This window comes from Herpailurus yagouaroundi, unplaced genomic scaffold, assembly GCF_014898765.1.
Source record: "Herpailurus yagouaroundi ecotype Mexico unplaced genomic scaffold, PumYag 139, whole genome shotgun sequence".
Taxonomy (NCBI): Eukaryota; Metazoa; Chordata; class Mammalia; order Carnivora; family Felidae; genus Herpailurus; species Herpailurus yagouaroundi.
The window spans coordinates 55,320,059-55,341,876 of NW_024412394.1; the positions used below are offsets into that span (position 1 = coordinate 55,320,059).

General features: G+C 35.8%; 1 protein-coding gene across 6 annotated transcripts in view; it reads left to right on the forward strand.

Annotated features, from left to right (window-relative positions):
- FUT9 (fucosyltransferase 9) overlaps positions 1 to 21,818 on the forward strand; it is a 200,125-nt gene that overhangs the window by 173,876 nt on the left and 4,431 nt on the right. The window lies entirely within an intron of this gene.

The window sequence follows — 21,818 nt, forward strand, 5'->3', positions numbered from 1 at the left end:
GCTCTGTCTCTCTCTGTCTTCGAAAAATGAACACACATAAAACAAAAATTAAAAGAGTAAATACTTAAGTTGACACATTAGTTGTGTTGCAATGCCTTAACAATTAGGAGTTAACTAGATTGCAGGACTCTCTTCTTAAAACTGGACTTTGAAAAAATGTCTCAACAACATCTCAAGACTTTTTCTTTCAGGGACTATTTAAAGCTGAAGGCATGCTCTTTTGGCTCCCACTTCCCTAAGGCTATAGTTTAAGAGATAAATCTTGGAGCTCATCAACAAGAAAAAATGGTGCCTCTCTGAGACCATGGCCTTTTCACCTTGCCAGCTAGTACATTCAGCTCTGCCTTTATTAAGTAAAGGTGAGGAACTGTATTTTCATTTCTTCTCTGCCCCATTCCCATCTTCTGTCTCAACTAAATACATTCCCAAGATTATGTTGCCTGCTAAAAAATATATAAGAAATATGGTCACTCTGAAAGAAGCAGAGAAAAATTAATATACATTCAGTCATCAAACATTGTACCAGTTCTGTGGCTAGCAGTGATAGTTCTTTACATACAGATGTCTTGGGCATGCCATTTCATGTAGATTTAACAAGCAGTAAAGAGAAAATGCAGAGTTTGTTCCTTAAAACTACTCTGGATTTCTACCTAAGCCATCAAATGTTAAGAAATGTAAGTACATAAATGCACGCTATGTTCTAAAACAAGTTCTACCTGATGCTTTAGAGCAGGAAGTTGCAAACTTTCTGGAGCAGGCCAGATGTAAGTATTTTAGGCTTTGTGAGCCATAGGGTCTCTGCTGCTGCTACTCAACTCCGTCATTGTAGCACAAAAGTGGCTATAGACGATGCATAAATGGATTGGTATGTCTGTAAAATTTTATTTACAAAAGCAAGCTTTGGCTAGATGTGGTCACTGGGTATATCATTTGCTAACCCTTGACTGAAACAGTCCCTTTTGGTTCTTTCTTTCTTTCTTTCTTTCTTTCTTTCTTCCTATTTTCTCAGGTATTCTCTCCTTACACCTGCTTTTCTCAAAAGCTCTGATAAAGCCCAAGAGAAAGAGGGAAGCATCTTCCAGTGTGGCATTTTCCAATCACCGAGCCATGCCTCTTGTCTACCTGCTTCTGACTTGCTCTTCTGGTTTAAGTTTGAGGGTAGCATAACTGTGATCTGGGGCTTCCCAGTAAGGACATTTAGTGGTGCTGCCTGGCTGCCCTGGGTTCCCCCCAGCTTCTTTGGTGCCGTGACCTTGCAGGGGTCTGGCAAGGCTGCCATGCAGTCTCAGGCCAAGCAGTCCACCTTGCAGCTCCACAGAGCCACCTCACTGTATCATGACATTCCCCTCTGGCAATTCTCCCAGCCACAGTTTCATCTACCCACACCATATGTGAGCCAAGGGCAGCTTGGGGAAACTCCCTCAAAATCTGAAGTGTCTTACTACACTTGGCCATGCTGACTTGGATGGCTCTTGTGGTTTTTAAGAGGTCTCCCTGCTTTCCTCTGTGTTTAATATTACACTTAATTATCTGGCACTCCCTACTTAAGCCAGAGTTCAGAGGCCTCCCTTCAAACTTAAACCTAGAAAACATCCCAAAAAGGGATGTTAAAAGGGAATAAAGGCATTTGAAAATCTCTCCAAATAGTAACTGGACTTGCACCGTGTACTACATGTCAGAAGCTGAAAATCACATTCTCCTTTCCCTTTTTATTTCTTCTCCAATATATCCTAAGTAAGTCATTCCATTTTGCCCCAAGATAGGTAGACGGGCCAGCCTATGACAAAGGTCATGCACTGAGAAAGTTCAGACAAGAAAATGTGTACGTCGTTTTCAAACTATTAGTCTATTATATATTCCCTGATATTTCTTCACAACAACCCATTTAGGTAGGTGTTGTTATTCTGGTTTAGAGATGAAAAAACTAAGGTTCCGAGAACATTGTAAAGCTTATGCAGCTACTGCACAAGCGAACAGGAGGTCCACCTGGGTCTCCGGCCCCACACCCAGTTCTCATTCCACCGCCTTCCCTGGGAGATGTAGGAAGCTCATTGCGAAGAGCGAGGGTCTGAACTCTGGCCCTAAATCCACCAAATGCCAGTTCGGACCATTTTAACAAATTCAAGAATTCTCACCCTTTGCATAAAATCATTGGAAGTAAATGAGATGATGATACTAACTGCTCTTTCATCAAGTCCTGTCTGTGTGGCATGCAGTTTCTAAACACTTGGATTGTCTTCTTTAATTTTCAAAACAATCCTATAAGGTAAGCATTAAAATTATTCTTATCTTATGGACAGTGTATAATAAAGTCCTCTGCATAGAATCTGGCACATCATGAATGCTCAATAATACTAGTTATTTTCTTAATTATTACTCTTCTCTTAGAACCATACCCACCAATAGCATTTATACAGAAATCTTTACCCAGAGCAGGAGCAATTCGTGATCGGGAGCCTTTGTCTGCTTACAATGTGGGAGCAGGGTGAGGGATCCTCCCATTTTTAAAGGGACTAAAATAGTATCAGACTTAACAACAAACTTCTGTGTCCTCCTACACTGCCATTTGGCTTGGGTCCCCTTGCTGCTCAACCTCCCTGGGTTCAGGCAGCTGGGACACAATGGCAGAGGCCTGAAGAAGGCAGTAAAAGAACGTGTACCGGGATGGCTGAGACAAGCGGTTGGTCCCATTCAATATCCAAGGCTTCTCTTTTCTTTTTTCTTTTTAAAAAATTTTTAAGTTTATTTATTTATATTGAGAGAGAGACAGAGACAGCAGGAGCAGAGAAGAGATAGAGAGACAGGGAGAGAGAGAGAATCCCAAGCAGGTTCCACACTGTCAGCACAGAGCCCGATGTGGGGCTCAAACTCACGAACTGTGAGATCATGACCTGAGCTAAAATCAAGAGTCAGATGCTCAGCCCACGGAGCCACCCAGATGCCCCAAGACTTTTCTTTTTAATTTTCATTTCTATTTGAGTTATTTTAATTTTAATCCACTTGATGATTTGATTTTGGACCATTTTTCATTTTGAATTCTTTTTTTTTTTAATTTTTTTTTCAATGTTTATTTATTTTTGGGACAGAGAGAGACAGAGCATGAACAGGGGAGGGGCAGAGAGAGAGGGAGACACAGAATCGGAAACAGGCTCCAGGCTCTGAGCCATCAGCCCAGAGCCCGACGCGGGGCTCGAACTCCCGGACGGCGAGATCGTGACCTGGCTGAAGTCGGACGCTTAACCAACTGCGCCACCCAGGCGCCCCATTTCATTTTGAATTCTTACTATCACAACTTCCCCATATCATGAAGAGAAGAGACATTGCCTTATGGACAGTCTTGAACCAGAAGTCAAAATTTGTGGTTTGAAGTTCCTGTGTCACTAAATATGTACTATTAGTGATAATTTAACCTCTACGTATCTATTTCGTAACTCTATCAAGCTATGAAATGAGACTGTCAGATTAGATTATCACAAAGTTGCCTCCCAGCCTAAAATTGTTCCTTAATTATTTTCTACTGCCTTCAACACAAATGCTCACAAATCTCTTCATCATTAGTCAGTGTACGTCTTGCAAATATTTCCATTGTCAACCACCTGACAATCATTAATTAAGGAGACTCTAACTCTAGGCCTTGAATAATGCCATCATTTTTAGAAATAATTGTTTATGAGTCTCAATTCCTTATTCAATTTATTATTTAACTGAAATATAAATGGAAGGAATATGAACTATAATATCTAAGAGTTTCCTAGCCCTATCAGTATGTTAATTATTTAATATAATAAACAGTGAAAGAGCATCAATCTCCCTTCTCCCTGCTTCTCAAAACAGATGACTTGGTTTTTGAACTGTTCCTATTTTGTTTCACATTAACATCTATTGTTAGCAATTCATAGAATCACGTTTAAATACTATATTGTGGAACTTAGGGTCTAACAGGAGAGGAACACAAGCAAACCACCCTTAATCTGATTATAATAGAAATGCCATGTTAGAGAGATGCATAGCGACTATGGGAGCAGAGAAAGTCTTTCTTATTAAGATAATATATTGTAAAGTATTCATTATTCCATAGGATTGTTATCTTATTTTGCTACTAGTTTTTTTGGCTTGTGAGTTCTTTAAGGGAGCTTAAATATATTCATTGTAACATCCATTTATAACACTGTGTCATATAAACATAAGAACTTTAATTAACAAGCATTTATTGTGTACAAAATTTTGGGTTAGTTATTTTGCTAACTGTAGAAAAAAATGGAATTTTAATACACAAGAACAATGAAAATTAAGAAAATGAAAATGACAAAAAATCACTCGCTCCCAAAGGGAACACCTGAAAAAAAATGTTTTCATAAATTGAAGGTCGAAGAGGGGCAAAGCACATCACAGAAAATGAGTTTCTTAATCTCATGAAGCCAAATTTGCCTATTGAGCATACAGCTTATGACAAAATAATTGTCCAGTAATTACTCTAAAAGATGGAACAAAATCAAATTAAAATGGAGCAAATTGCCTTTTGCATTTTGGCCAATGACAAGTAGTGACATATTCATGCTGCAAAATACCACTTTGTTTTTTCTGAGAGGTGACCACTTGCTCAGTGGTTAAGTGACTAGATTACTCCAGGCAAAATCTCTTACAATTCTGTCTCTCAGAGGAAATGCAAAATTCATTACTGCTACTGCTACAGGTGGCCATTTCATATTCAGCAGTGAAGAAGTATACTTCTGGAGCCATATGCATGTATGTGTAGCAAATATCACAGCCCCTGATTATCGAATGCTTGCTATACACCAGGGACTGTTCCAGGTGATTTACATGTATCAATTAATTTTACATGCACAAATCTGGCAGGTAGGTATTCTGATTTTTTAGATGAATAACTAAGACACTGGGAAAGATTGAAAATGTCACCCAAAAGTTTCATAGAGAGACACAGGTAGATCCTGGATTGAAAACTAGGCACTCGGTGTCCAGAGCAGGTGTTTTCAGTCACAGAACAATGTGCCATGTGCCCCACGTAGTCCAGAAGCCAGTTAATGGTCCTCTTTTTCATATTTTTTAAAGCTACAGCCTTGCACTTAATTCACATAGCATCAAATTAAAAAACAAGTTTGAGTCAGATGAACACATCGTGAGTAAATCAGTTGCTACCTTTATAGTTAGGTACCTTTTAAATTAGAAAAAGACAAATAGATGATGAGAAGATCTACTGGTGGCTCAGATCCCAAAGGGAAGACATTCAGGATTTGTTTCTCCACTTTTCATGCCCAGAAAAAAAGATATGGTCGATTATACTTAGAGATAATCAGTCCTATTATCATATACACACAGGTAACTGAATGGTGAGTTCATTCATTCAGGAAGAGGAATATGGCTTTTTGTTGAAATAATCAGCCTATAGAGGGGGGAAAAGATATTCTACACAAAATAGCAAGGGACCATAAAACATGAAATGCCTCAGAAAAGAATAAATGTGTGAGACACAACCAACTTTTACTCTGGGATATGAACAACTTTAATACAATGACATAGTAGTATACTTTCATTTAGAAGAATAAATACTTTTGGTGTGCCATTGTTTCCAATACTGTAAGTAAACATAATGAAATATTTCTTCTAAGTACTAATCAGATTTTTTAAGGATGGACTTGACAAAAATAATTCTAATGTTGTCTGGAAGAATAAGTGATATACAATTGAAGAAAATAATTATAAGGGGGGAAACTAATACAAACAATTTAAAACATGCTCTAACACGACAATCAACAGACAGATGAATGGGATGGAATAGCTACCCTTGAAATAAACTCATACCTGATCTGAAATTGTTTGAGAAATAAACCAGTGTAAAAGAATGTGCAAAGGAAAGGTTATGCAATAAATATTGTTGGGAATAATTGGCTGGGTATTTGAAAAATATATTTAGTTGTTCCTTACCATGTATCAAGTATGAAGATAATCCCCAAATAATTATAGAGTGTAATACAAAACAAACTGCAATTAGAACCTAGAATAATATATTGATTTGAATGAGCTTTAGTTATGAAATACTTTCTAAGTATAAATACAAAAAGAAGCAAAGGTAGAAAGAGATATACACTGAAGTGCATACAATTTAATTTGAGTGCACAAAAATGGAGGAAATTTAATAACCTTGTATCATTAATAATGCCAAAAGAAAATCAAAGTACTGCTTACCAAAACTTTGAAATATGAATTTTAAAAGATACTATCATTGGAATGTATCATAAAAGTTCTTCCAATTTAACAAGTTACATGGTAAAAGTAATTTGGAAAATAGACAAATTCACATCCATTTTCAAAAAGTATAAATAGTCATCAAGTATCATCTTACATCATAGTCATCAGAGAAAAGTGAATTAAATGAAAACTTAACAAATTATATATTCCTTATCAAATGCAAAATATGCACACATACCTCAAAAGATGATACTCAGGATGTCTAAAATCTGACTAGGGGAGCTCTTTACTTTTTTAAGGAAAGATATGTGCTCTTGTATCTTTTTAAAGGATGTGTAGCTTTGAAATTGTTCATGCTCTTTTATCCAGTTTTCCCCTGTCTCAAAACCAATCCTAAGGAGATAATCAGAAATATAGTCATAGATTTACTGTATAAGTTGCATATTGTAATATTTTTATTATGAAAAAAGCAAAAATAGTATTTATGACCAACAGTAAGTGACTGGTGAGTAATTTAACAGTATATTCATATGGTGAAAGGTTATCCAGCCATTAAAAATCAAGTTTTTTCTTGGTGATACTAGCAAATTCTCACAACTTAAAGTTAAGTAAAAGAAAAAAAATGCAGGAGAAAAATTATTCATATCTATTAGTTCTCACTATTGTTTGAAAACATAGCATACACTTGATAATTGAAACTAGATAGGTGAATAATTAACTAAATAGATCTCTACAATAAAGACTAGAAAGAAAGACACACAAAATATTTTTTCTGTGAGTTGCTTTATAGACTGCTTCTGTTTATCATGTTTGTGTATTTTGAAAATTGTATAGCAAACATTAAGCTAATGCAAAGAATCAGACTGTCATGTGAAACTCATTTCTATTAGAGATTGTTCCTAGTATCAAACTTTACCGATAGTTTAAGGATGCAGTCATAAGCCAGGGAGAAGTCTGAAATATCCTACTAATTTCCATAATCCCTCCTTTTTGCATCATACCTGGTCTCTGGTCCAAAATAATAGAAGTCCCCAATGTCAGCTCACACAGTAGGGAGTATTTAAATTTTAAAAATATCTATTTTATACGTAAAAGTCTTATAGCTTATTTGACACTCTCCAGGGAACCATGCCTCATAAATCCATCCAAGTTTAGGTTCATTTACAATAAGCAATCCTAAACCAAGAACATCTTCTTCAAAGTATTTCATAGATAAGAGTTCTCCCTTCCAGCAAATATGATTAGTCTGTTGGCTTGGAGGTCAAGTTATGTTTACAGAGACATTGAACCAGGTCACCTGCCTTCTTAACCACCCAATCCCCAGGAACATCTTCTTGGTAATCAGGAGGGATCACAGGCTAGCTTCTTTAACAGCTTCCTCTCCAACATTGCTTTGACAGTAAAAATTTTTCTTTTTTTTTTAATGTTTATTTATTTTTGAGAGAGAGAGAGAGAAAGAGATAGAGTGTGAGCAGAGGAGGGGCAGAGAGACAGGGAGACACAGATCTGAAGCAAGATCCAGGTTCTGAGCTGTCAGCACAGAGCCCAGTGTGGGGCTGGAACCCACAAACTGTGAGATCATGACCTGAGCTGAAGTCAGACACTGAACCTACTGAACCACCCTGTTCAATAAAACTTTTTCAAAAGAGAGATTTAAAAAAAAGAAAAGAAAAAGAAAAAAAAGTCAGTGTTTACTATGAATTGGAGGAAAACAAAAGCAATATCAGTGACAACAGTTAGTGGTTCATTACAATAATCCAGGAAATAAGTGAAGCAGGCCCAAACAATAAAGTAACAGTAGATGGAGAAAGCGAATGAGATTTCATAACTAGCACATTTGCAATGATTAGGTGCAATAATTGACTGGATGTTGGATAACAGAGTTGAAGGAATGAGTAATGACTTCCAGTTGGAGGCTTAGGCTTAGATAGGTATATGAATGATGCATCTATTTATAGAGATAGCTGAGCAGTGTTTGAGAGGGTGGAGGTTCTTTAGTAGAAGACAAAAGAACTGTGATTATATTTAAATTCTAATGGAAAACAACCATTAAGATAGAGAAATTGAAGATTACAAAAAAATCAGAGATAATGAGTGGAATGAGGTCACTTGACTTATTTAGGTTCCAGATAATGAGGAAGAATCAGCCTTGGATGAGAGAACAGTTGCCTTTTCCAATGTGGTGGGAGGAGAGAAGGGTGTTCTCTGTTGATGTATTTCCTTTTCGTTTTCGCTATTATGTTTATCGAGTATGGTGCTTTCTTCTGAGTATTCAACAGCTTGGTAAACTGAATATTCAAAAGATTATTTAATTGGAATGAAATTAGAATAGGAATGTTAGTTAACCCTTGAGGAGACTTATTCAGGCTATGGAGAAATAAGGCAGTGAGGCCAGTGATACAGTGATATAGTATATATACTATATACTATATGATATATATCACTATATGATATAGTGACATAGTGAAAAACCTCCCCCCACCTCCAAGGATGGGAGTACTTGTATCTCAAATTTAAGGGTCTTTCACTCTTGCAATTTTTTACTTCTAAATTCCTCCTATCTTTCTTCTAATAATATCATCTTTGTTGAGTATCTTAATCAGTTCATTTTCAGACTACTCCGTTGCAGGTTGATTAAACCTGCTTCTTTCCTACAGACCTCTTTAGCCACACTTTTATCGTGTTGTTTCTTAAGCTGTTAATTTCTTCGTGGTTTATCCTTTCTATTTTAGTTCTTACTGGCCTATTCTCTTATTATAGATTTAACTTGAAGTTTCAGAAGCTCCTCATTAACTACAGTGATGTGTTATTTAATCCCAGTAAAGCTGGTGCTAATTAGTTTCACATGAGTTCAAAAGATGATCAGCCTGTAAAATTTGGTCTGATCCAGAAACTGTTGTCATGGCAATGCCCCATCTAATATAGTGTTTACCTCTATAGGTAGATAGGTTCTTTTGTTATGGCAACCTTCTTCTTAGTATCTGTTAACATCCTTTGGTGTGCACGATGGTGTGTTGTTTTTGTTTTTGTAACTGAAAAAGCGAGAATTTTATGTTGGAGAAAGCGTGTAGGAAAGAGCCAAGGAACATAAAGCAGTTTGTTTCCCGTTTTACTTCCTTGCCTTGTAAACTGGACTAAAGCCTCTTTTGGTGGCAGACAGAGGACCAGAAATTAAGGGAAATGTTCTGAGAGAGACTGCGTGAGTGTGTCAACATAGTCAAAGCTGCTGGAGTCAGTGACAGATTTTGATTCAGATAGCCAGTCTTCTAAGTGCAACAGGAACCCAGATACCCTGACCCTCAGAGAGTTAGAGGACAGGGGACAGTTGGGTTTGAGATTCTAGGCTCACACATATTATGGTAGGAGCAGAAGTGAGGCTGCATTGGGGTCCCTGGGTGACTGAGTCGGTTGAGCTTCTGCCTTCAGTTCAGATCATGATCTCGCTGCTCATGAGTTCAAGCCCCGCAATGGCCTCTATGCTGATAGTTCGCAGCTTGGAGCCTGGAGCCTGCTTCAGACTCTGTCTCTGTCTCTCTGCCCCTCCCCTGCTCATGCTCTCCCTCTGTCTCTCTCAAATATAAATAAACATTTAAAAAATGTAAGAAAAAAAGAAGTGAGGTTGCATCAATTGGATTCTCAGACTAGTGGTGGCCAAATGAGCAAGAAGGACAAACCCAGGGCAGAAGGGGACTACGGAGGCCAGACAGGTTTGGCTCCATATGAAACTCCCTCCCAGTCTTTTACACAACTGAGAGACACCTTGAAGAGATTATTGGTAGTAAGACTGATGAAAGTCAAACAATCATAATATGGTCATTAAAAGCACATGACCTAATGCAGTAGTCTGGTGGGATACAGGGAATTTGGAATGTAAATCTTACAGAAAAGGAATTCTTTATTCCATTTTAAATAATGGATGGTTAAAATAAATGCTTGTAAATCCTTTAAAGTATATTAAACAATGACATTGTGTGCACAAACTATAGGATATAAGTGAAATTTTTATTGGAATGTTTTTTTAATTTTTATTGAATTTTATTAAATTATTTGAATTTGTATTGAAAGATTCTCTACCTTTATTGTTTTTGGCGACCTGGCTTTTTGAGGTTAGTTAATTTTCAAAGCTGACTAATCAAAGCAGCACATAAGGAATTCACTTGAAAGAGATTGCAGCTATGAGGAATACACTATCAGAGAGGCCTTGGATTACCAATTACAAATGTGTCAATAATTCTTTGTATCCCTGGAATTGTTTTATAACTAGACTAATAATAAAACAAAGTTAGACTCCTCCCCTTATCCAATTCACCCTTCTGCATTCTCTTGGGGACAGGAGGAGAACTATCTAAGACTTCTGGTTTTCTGTTTCTGGTCATTGTTTTCCAGAATAAGAGTAGAGATGAAGTGTTGGTGATCTAGTCTGTTCTAATGAACAATGACTTCAGAGCAATACATGTGAAAAAATAAATTTTAAATCCCATAATTCATAGAATTCTTTTCAATTATAAGCTGGAATTCTCAATTCTCAACATGTGTTTTTAGAGTTTTGGAGTCAAGCCACTACTGTCCATATCTTGATTTATTATCTACTGTGTGATAGGAGACAAATAGAGGTGCATCAGCTTCCTGGTCTATAAAATGAATATAATTATAGTGTGTATTTTATCTTGTCATTATGGATCTGAAAGAATTAATATTTGTTAAGTGCTTAGAACCATGTTTGGCATATAGAAAGTGATATGTATTTATTTTTTTATTTTATTAAAAAAATTTTAATGTTTATTTATTTTGAGAGAGGGAGAGACAGAGCACGAGCAGGGGAGGGGCACAGAGAGAGGGAGACACAGAATCCAACGCAGGCTCCAGGCTCTGAGCTGTGAGCACAGAACCCAATGCAGAGCTCGAATTCACAGACTGTGAGATCATGACCTGAGCCAAAGTCAGATGCTCAACTGACTGAGCCACTGAGGCGCCCTGATACGTATTTTTTTAATGAAGAAAAACAAATATGCTTTTCCTGAAAATAAAGTGATAAAAATCTATATGAATGTCTTAGCCTGGTGCCTGGAACATTATAAGTGTTCAGTAATTGTTAACTATTTGGTCACTCAAAAAACATTGAAAACAAAGGTATATCAGGTTTGACTAGGCACTAGGGATTGAATACTGAAGAAAAACACCCATTGTCTGTTGTATGAGCTTAGTTACAGTCAAACAGAGGCAATAACACCAATCAAGTACACAAATATAGGTACACCGGCTATTGTGGTCAGTGCTTTGCAAAAATGACACATGGGACGATGAGACATGTACTTGGCCTTTGGTTTACTATGGGGATCGGTGTTGGGAGGTCCTCAGGAATCCTTCAACAAAAAACTGCCAGGGGAGCTGGGGGATGAAAAGTGAAAAGGAGGAAATCAACAAAGAGAGAAGAGAAGCTGTTCCAGCGAGAGGGAGGAGCTGGTGCAGTGAGTGTCCCCATCTGTACACGAGGGCCAACGGTGGCCATGGAGGGAGTGCAGAAGGGAGCCTGGGTTGGAACAGAGGCAGGTTTCCCATCACCCAGGACTGTTTAAGCTACAGTTAGATACTTTTGCTTTATCTTAAAAGTAATTGTAATTCATTGAAGGACCTGAAACAATGTGATCTGTGGTTTGAAAAGATGACTCAACTAAGGGATTCTCAAACCTTAGTGTATTTTAGAAATCACTTAGAGGGCTTTTTAGAATGGATTGCTGGACCTCACCCCAGTTTCTGATTCCTTATATCTGGGGTCGGGTGGGAGAATTGCCTTCCCTACAAGATCCCAGGTGATGTTGGTGCTGTTGCCACTGGTCTGGGGACCACACTTTCACAAACATTGCTCTACTGCATTGTGAATAAATTGAACTGATCAAAATTGAGTGCCAGATGTACTGCTGAAAAGCAATGTCAGCAGTCTAAACAGGAGGTGATAGATTTTGGACCTAGGGAATTAGAAAGAAGTCAACTAATCTAAGGAATAATTAGGAGACATCATTGGTACTGGGTAGGGTATACATTTAAAAGACAGGGAGATGTAAGGAAAAATCTACTCGGTTAATCACTCTACTTTGTCATCTGTAAGGAAAAAAGTCCCATCTTCAGAGTTGGGAATGCATAGTAATATATCAGCCCAAAATGAGAGTTTGGAATTTTTGTAAAGGCTCTCTTGACCTTCACTGGCTGGCTGTTTTGGGCTAAAACCTGACAATAATCATAGCACTGGTGCTGCCAGCCAAATTATAAAAGACCATTGGCCCCAAGGAACACCAGAAAGCATGTTCTGGGGAAATGCCAGCAAACACCGTTGGCCCTGTCTATGGTATTCCCTCTGGGAAGGTACCACGTGAGCCAAGTGATGCTTGGGCTCAGTGTCAGATCTGATTGCTTTAGCTGCAGCAAAAGCAGGTAAATAGAGCTTCTAAGATGAATAAAGACAGTGACTGAGAACTAGTGATTACAAGTAGAAAGAGAAGAGAGCAGATAAAAGATCAAACTAAAAAAGGTTCATCCCAGAGTTGGAAAGAAATTTCAAAGAGACTGAATGTAGAAACCACTCAAGATGAAGAAATTTGCAATGCCAGAAAAATGGCAGTTGGCCAAACAAATGTGTAAAACAGAAATGAAAGGGGGCGAAAAGAAAGACATTTCTGAGCATTTTGGAGTAATACCCCTAAAGATGGAAACACTGCAGAAATAAGTCAGGGAATCCTAGTATGTGCTAGAGTGCATTCTGAGGAATATTCAGGAAAAGCATTGGGACCAAAATCTGGCATATTTTGGTGGTAGCTCTTCCAGTGTTTGGAGGAAATAAAAGAGGCTCACCCATGGAAATAGCAGAGATAATATCCAAAGGTCTTTGAGAAAGGTTCACAAACACAAATTTGATAGCATTCCAGAGATCATCAACCTGTGTCTTCTTGCCAAAAAGTAAATGGCATCTCTCCTAAAGACAGGAGGCATTTGGCTCAGATTCTAATGGGGGAAATTGTGGGAACTCAGAGCAGGAATGCCCATGAGAAAGGTTCAGCGGAATGTGAAGTGTCAAGGGAATCTTTGAAAGTGAAGTGATGAATATATAAAGTTTTACAGTGCTTCGAGGCAGAATATAATCTGGTATATAGTATAGAAAGTATGAGACAGACATATTTTTATTCTTGTAAAGGATCTTAGCCTAAAAGTCATAGGAAGCAATAAAAGCAAAATAAAACAATAACGAAGACAACTCCCAAAAATAAAACCGTGCAATTTAAATGATAAACATTCAGTGTAATATTCAGAAGACTTTTGCAGAATCCATATGAGTATCAGGACACTAAACCCCATGATGATTATGTGGAGAACAAATTGTTCTTTGAGCCTGACCAAACAGGTCAGTAATAGCCCAATTAGATACCACAATACCTTAATTCTGGGTGGGGTCTATGGCTTAACATAAAGTGAAGAGATATGTTTGATGTTTTAAGAATTTATATATATATTTTTAAATCCAAATAATTATGGACATATTTTGAAAGAATCAAGTAATATACTTCATGTCCTGCAGGAAATAAAAAAAGAGGAGAGAAGATAATTAGTTGGGGTTTTGTTGGCTTGCTTGCTTTGGTTTGGTTGCGGTTGTTTGTTTGGATTTGTTTCAAGCACTGAAAACAATTATAATAAACATACACAAAGAGGAAATTATTGCAAGTTTATGGAGTAGCTCTTAGAGCTAAAGGAATGCCAGAAGAAGGAAGCCCAGGAAGGCGGCACCCCAAGCAGCAACTTGGAGGCAATTAGTAGACTTTACTTAATTGTCTTGTAAGGAAACCCCACTGTGATTAATCAGCCCCAAGATTTTTCCCTCCTGACCCTTCCTTTCAAGTTTCAAAGTCCCAGAAAAAGAGTTTGAATGATCTGGATCCTCTGCTCAACATTGGCTAGGAAAGGGGGAAATATTCTCTGTAGTCCCAAAGATTGCACACAGGAGAGGAGAGGTAATATCCTAGTAGGAAATAAGGGCATTTTATCAGAAGAAGGGAGGCGATCCAGACAGTGAGAAAATGTAAACAGGAAAATAACTCTGCCTATACTTGTACAGCTTCTCAAATCATGTTAAAAGAAACTCACAAGAAATTTTAAAATAGCAGTAATTATTTTCATTTTCATATATGTGCTATAGAATCCTTTAATTATAATATGCTTATAGAGTAATCTTTTGTATAAAGGGTGATACCATGAACAAGTGAAAGACCCTGTTTATAAAATTTTTATATTATATATTTATCCAGATGTTATTAATAATGAGTTATGTTTTAAACTTAGAGGAAATTCTGCATGTGTATGTGTGTGTGCATGTGTGTGCGTGTGGTTAGAAATGGTAATAATTTGGGGCTCCTGCGTGGCTCAGTAGATTCGGCATCAGACTCTTGGTTTCGGCTCAGGTCATGATCTCACAATTCGTGAGTTTGAGTCCCACGTCTGACAGCAGGAGCTTGCTTGGGATTCTTTCTCTCACCCTTTCTTTCAAAATAAATAAATAAACTTTAAAAAAGAAAAGAAAAGAAGTGGTAATAATTTACATAGAAATAAGAAGGGATCTATGATTCCAAAAGAATTTTGGCTAAGGTAAGAGCTCGGATTCTTGACTATAACAGAGAGTAATAATATAATAACAAACACTTACATAGTGCTTTTCCTAGTCCAGGCATTATCAGAAGCATTTTACAAATTTTATTTTATTTAACAAGGAATAAGTCACAATGGGTGACAGTCAATTTTTTTCCTTTACTATTTCAAACTTTACCAACTGAATTTTTTAATGATTCATTTCTTGTCTTTGGGGCTGGTCTGGCTTGATCTGAAGATCCTTAAGTGGATCCAGAGTTCTGTTCCTTTACACATTTTTGCCAAGGGTGAAAAGTTTTACTGTATCAGGAATCATTTAATTATGCACCCACACAACAAATAGGGAATATGTGATTGTCAAACATATTGACTCAAGAACTCCTAAGGGCATGAGGGAAATTCTCCTCCAATCCCACATGCCTGCTAGTGTGAGCCAGAGAGGTGGGTTGAAGAATTAGGGGGTGGCTGCAATGTAGGAATAAATCCCAAGTGGCAAGTGACAAACCCAACTGTTCTGTCTTTTAAGTTTTAGGTAGGTATTGAATTCGATTTTAAATGTACACTTGTTTCTTTCCATTTGAAATAAGGATTCAACACACACACACACACACACACACACGCACACCAAAAAAAAAAAAAAAAAAAGAAATACTATTTCTTTAAGGAGGCTCCTGTTCTCTTTGGTTCACATTTCTCTCCCAAAACTCCCAAGTAAATATACTCCCAAGTATATTTACGACTTGAGAATCAAACTTGAACCTTTTCTATTCCAAGCTCTCTTCCATTCTTTATCACTCAGTAGAGCATTCCTACAAATGTGAATGAAGGTAGTTTCATGATGGAAAACAGAATCGTAGGCACACCAAGTCCCATCAAGTTGTACTTTTACCAAAGATTGTGTTAATTTTTAATGCCAATGCCTTTAAATTATATTCTTCAATAGTACTGGAGACTATTAAAAATAATTGAAAAGTTTTAACTACATGATTTATTGTTATAATTTGCTTAATGCTATAAATGTATTGGTATCTCAGGTGAGAGCAAAAGTAACACTGCTGTGGGTGCTTTAAAAATAGGTTGTATCGATTAGCAGTTCGAGATGTGTTGGTATCCAACTGAATTTTAGTTATGAGGAGTAGGTGAAAAGGTTCCTGTCAAGGACATGTCAGTATGGTTCCAAGAGGCAAACTTTTCTGACAGTTTCTGTACAAAGCAGGGGTCACTAAATAACTGCCCCTACTATTCAGTAATTGACCCCGACAGCAATGAAAAGCTGAGGTGAGAGGTATGCAGAGAGTTAACAAGAAGAACCTCAATACAAAACGTCCAGGAAGCAGAACACAGAAAGGTACACAGTGAAAGGAACATTGTTTCTGCCTAGTGACCATTTTTTTTTTTCTCATTTGGCCAAGAAAAGAGTCATGGGAATTAAAGAGTACTAGATAGATGCCAACTTTGACACGTGATGAAGAGAAGCAAAACTGGGAGATTTTGCTCATTTAGTGGTAAAATACCTGTATGTAACTGTAATGGTAATTATTCTCTAAAGGTTTACTTGTTAAACACACAAAGACAGCAACTAAGTATATATTTCTTCAGTCACACTTGGTTCATTTTTGTTTATCTAGTTACTAAGAATTTTATCTTGCACATAGTAGGGACTCAGAAATCCACCCATTTGTTCATGCAACATATACAGCACGTATTAAACACCTACTATATTCTGCTGTTGAGGATACAACAGTGAAGAAACAAAGTCTTTCATAGAGTTTACTTTCTGGTATAGTCAAGATAATTACATTCTCTGGCTGCAACCTGAAGAATCAGTAAACATAAAATGTAGTGATCATGCCCCCAACAGGAACCAGATGGCCTGGGTTGTTTGACAGTGTGCTCGGCCACATATGAACTGGGTGACCCTGAGCAAGTTTCTTAACCTTTAGAGGACTCAGTTTCTTTATCAATAAAATGGGATTACAGTGAGGATAAGTGTGTATATGTATATATGTTAACGTCAGTGCTAAGATCAATCTTTGACACTAATAAGTTTCATATAAGTGTCAGGTTTCTTGTTAAGGGAAATTGCTCTAAATTTAATGCATAGATAAGTACTCCTCAATTATGGAGTAAAAGATAGAGGCCAGAGAAATCAAGACAATAAAACTTGAGGTGCTAAGTGCATCTCAACAGACTACTGATGTTTGTATTATTCAAAGAAGATTGTGGAAGGCAAGAAAGAGCAGAACGCAATGGTTAAGCTAGTTAGTCATATCTCTGGCCCTCAGTTTTCTCATCTGTGAAGAAGTGATAAAAGACCTTCTTGCTAGAGATTCTATGAAGATTAAAGGAAATGATGTGTGCAAAGTGCTTGGCACAAGGCCTAGCTGAGAGTGAGCATTTATTAAATGGAGACTATTAAAGTTGTAACCTGATCATAATGAATTGATATCACTTATGCAGTTTTTGCCAATGCATTTCGATTCAGAAAGCATTTAAGGAAACTTTCAATGAGAACATTTCTAAACACCATTAAACATTGGTGCCATAGGAGGAAAAATACCTAATTGCTGAGTCCAATCATGGATATTAAAGGTTAGTATTACTCCATTAAAGAGGAGATCCTTCTTCCAGTAAATTTTCTCAGTCTGTAGATCCCAAGATCTAGAAAAAATTCAAAGATTGTCCAAATATTTAAATTTATAAAGTGGGATCAAATGTACATGAACCTACAAAAACCTATTCTTGAATTGTGTCATAATATATTTTTAATAATCTTTATTGCAAAATGTTTGTATTTGTACATCTGTGTTCATAAATGAAATACTTTTTTTAACTTTTTATATTTTCTTTTGGTGATAGGGTAATAATTGGCTTCATATAATGAGTTAAGCTTCTTTGCTTATTTTTCTGTTTATTAGATTTTTTTTTAATAAATGACAGTAGTATTCTCTAGTCATTGAAATGTTGATATCACTCCTACAAATCATCAAGGTCTGCTGTTTGTTTTCAGTTACCATTTATCAATTCCACTTTTCTCACTGCTATTTGTTTAATAAGAATTTCTTATTAAAATTTGCATTTTTCTTATTTTTCTATTTGTGTAGATATATAACCATTCATTTCATCAGTTTTTCAAATTCATGAATGTAAAATTACTCAATATAGTCATTTCTTATTTTTTTATGTTACATCAAGAATCATTTACTCTTTTTGATATTTAAAATGAAATTCTTAAAAAATATAAAATAAATTGAATTTCTTTTTTCTTAATTATTCTTGCCTGGGGTTCATCTTAGTATTTTTTCCAGTTTTATTGAGTTATAATTGACATACAATGCTTTATGAGTTTAAGGTATACAACATAATAATTTTATATATGTAGATATTGCAAAACTATTACTACAATAAGTTTACTTAACATTCATCACCTCACATAGTTAATGTGATGTTAGTAATCACCTCAAATTTCTGCTCTCGATTTTAATTTCAATCCCTATCTTAATTTTTTACTTCTTATTTATTTAGCTTTGGGTCATTTTTCTTTGTCCACTTTATTCAGTTGACCAATTTATTAATTTCCCCAAAACTGTGCAAACCTGGTGATTTCCTTTAAAGTAGTATTTTAAGTACATTCCACAAAATTTGGCATGTAGTACCATGTCATTTAGTTATAAAGAGTTGAGATTTCATTCATATTCCTTTCTGGTTATCTCTTTAACTCAGGGGTTAATTAATAGTCTCTGGGGGCACCTGGGTAGTTCAGTCCATTGAGCATCCAACTCTTGATTTTGGCTTAAGTCATGTTCTCAATCCTGAGACTGAGCCCTGCATTGGGCTCCATGTTGAGCTTGGAGCCTGCTTGGGATTCTCTCTCTTTCCCTCTCTCTGCCCTTCCCCCATTCATGTTCTTTCTCACCAAATAAATAAAACATTTATAAATAAGTCAGAGAAAAGACAGATATCATATGTTTTCACTCATGTGGAATTTGAGAAACACAAGGGAAGGAAAAATAAGATAATACAGAGGGAGGCAAACCATAGGAGACTTTTAAATACAGAGAACAAACTGAGGGTTGCTGGAGGGTAAGTTGGTGGGGGAATGGGTTAAATGGGTGGTGACAGGCATTGTGGAGGGAACTTGTTGGGATGAGCAGTGGGTGTCACATGTAAGAGATGAATTACTGGGTTCTATTCCTGAAGCCATGACAACACTGTAACTTGAATTTAAATTTAAAAAAAGAAGGTACAGATTTCCTGGGGATGTAAGGTATAGCATGGTGACTATAGTAAATAATACTGTATCATATATTTGAAAGTTGCTAAAAGAGTAGATCTTAAAAGTTCTCAACACAAGAAAAAAAGATATATATATGTGGGATATATGTGGTGCTCATTTCATTGTACAGTTGACCTTAAACAATGCAGAAGTTACGGGTGTTGAAAATCCACATATAATTTTTGACTCCCCAAAAGCTTAACTACTAATAGCCTGCAGTTGACTATAAGCCTTACTGATAACATAAATAGTTGACTAAAACATATTTTGTATGTTATATGTATTATATACTGTATTTCTACAATAAAGTAAGTTAGAGGGAAAAAATATTATTAAGAAAATCACAAGGAAGAGAAAAATGCACTTACAGTACTGTAAAAAAATCTGCATAGAAGTGAACTTGTGCAATTCAAACCTGTGTGGTTTAAGGGTCAACTGTATATTATTATGTTGTACACCTGGAATTAATATAATATTATATGTTAATTATACCTCAAAAATGAAACCAAACAAAAAACAAATCCAAGTATATGCTATTTGTAAGAAATATACCTAAAGCAACAAATTTTTAAATGACAAAAATAATACATAAAAATAAACATTTAAAAATAGTTTCTGGACATAGTTGGTAGACACTTATTTTCCTTTTGTTATTTACTGGATAGCTAACTTTGATGGTAAGTCTCAGTCTTTGATTCCAAAATTTGTCCTAGGAGTGCTCCAGAGTACAATATCCAGAATCTTTGGATGCACAAAATCAAGCTTTACTACATAGCAAATGTCATATGCTTTCAAAAAAAGCCGTATAAAAAAATGTGATTTTTTTTTAAATGTTCACATAAATTTAGGTAATTAAATAAAGAACAATTTCTCCCTTTTTTTCTGGAAGGAAACATCTAGTGTTTCTTTTTTTCCCCCAGTATTGTTACTTATTCCTTCCATAAGAAAAGCCTCTAATTAATCAAACAAGCTATAATTTCTAACCAATTTTTACTTCTAATTAAACAAAAATCAAGAACAAACAAAAAAGTAAAATCCCACACCCATGAAAGGCATAACCAAAGCAGTCTTCAATACTTGTCAACTATTTGGGAAAAGCAGTAAAATTTATTGTACTAAAGGAGAAGTTACCCTTTAATGAATCCCAAATTTAGAGAAATCATGTAGCATTCCCATGACTAAAAATAAATAAATATAAATAAGGAAAGAGATACATATATTACTAAAAATTCGAGTCTATTCTATTTAATTAGGAGTATTTTGGCAGAAACTCTAATAAACATGATGACTGACAGTGTGGCTTGGGACTGCAAAAAGCAGCTTTTTACCAAAGTTAAATTTCAACTGGTTTTACAATCACATTTAGTCTGGGAGCTTAGGGTAAGGACTTAGGGTGATCTCACTGTATAGTCTGTGATTTTATGAAATATTTTAATTCAAACATTTGAGCTATAGTTTAGAGTATCTGTAACATTTTTAAAAAAACCACAGAATGTTAATTTTGGACAACATTTATGAAAGTAAAAATCCTTAAAAAATTCTAAAGCCATAGAAAATCAGTCTGGATGTATTTTAATTGTGGAGAAAAAATAATAGGATTTTAAACTATCAAATCTATTTCTTTCCTATGAACACAGTATACATCTTTTTCCTTGAAACAATTTTGAAGCCAGTCAACACCCAAAAATAAAAATATTATTCCTATCTCAGTTGAAAATTTAATGAATCAATAATATTATCTTAGCCAACAACATGGTAAACTGCATTTTGACAGATATATAAAATTGATACGGAAATCATCTAAAAGCTTTGAAATATTGGAACTGAAGGCTTTCTGCATTTATAAATCAATGACCTTTGTGTGAGAGGGACTAAGCTATTTAAAACACTGTAGCATCTTAAAATCTATAACAAAAGGGAAAAACTACTAATACTAGTTTTTTTTTATTATTTTTTTATTTTTTTAATATAATTTATTGTCAAATTGGCTTGCATACAACACTCAGTGCTCATCCCAACAAGTGCTCTCCTCAATGCCCATCACCCGATACTAGTTTTTAAAACTCACAAGTTAGGGGCACCTGGGTGGCTCATTGATTAAGCATCCGACTTCATCTCAGCTTCATGATCTCACCGTCTGTGAGTTCGAGCCCAGTGTAGGGCTCTGTGCTGACAGCTCAGAGCCTGGAGCCTGCTGCAGATTCTGTGTCTCCCTGTCTCTCTGCCCCTAACCTGCTTTCACTCTGTCTCTCTCTTGAAAATAAATAAACATTAAAAATTTTTTTTAAAAACCTCACAAGTTCTAATAATACAAATCAAATTTGTCACTTTGCTGATTTTCAATTTATACCTACAATATAAATTACAACTATGTACAGCATTACAATACCATCTAAAGGAAAACAGTGATGTATAAAATATGATACATAGTGTCATTTTCTTAAAAACCGAAGTCATCAAATCCATTAATGTCTTAGTAAACATAAACAATTCCAGTTCAAATTAGAGGAAATGTATACCAATACCAGCTTCTGCCAACAAAAATAAAGAAAGCCCTCCAGTTTGTCTGACTTAAGTCAGATAATCATGGAAACAAAAGAATATTTAAAATTATTTTATCATTACGCATAGCAAAGGAAAGCATCACAGACTTCTTTCCTACCATAAAACTATTTACATCCATTTATTTAAAATTTTTTAATGTTTA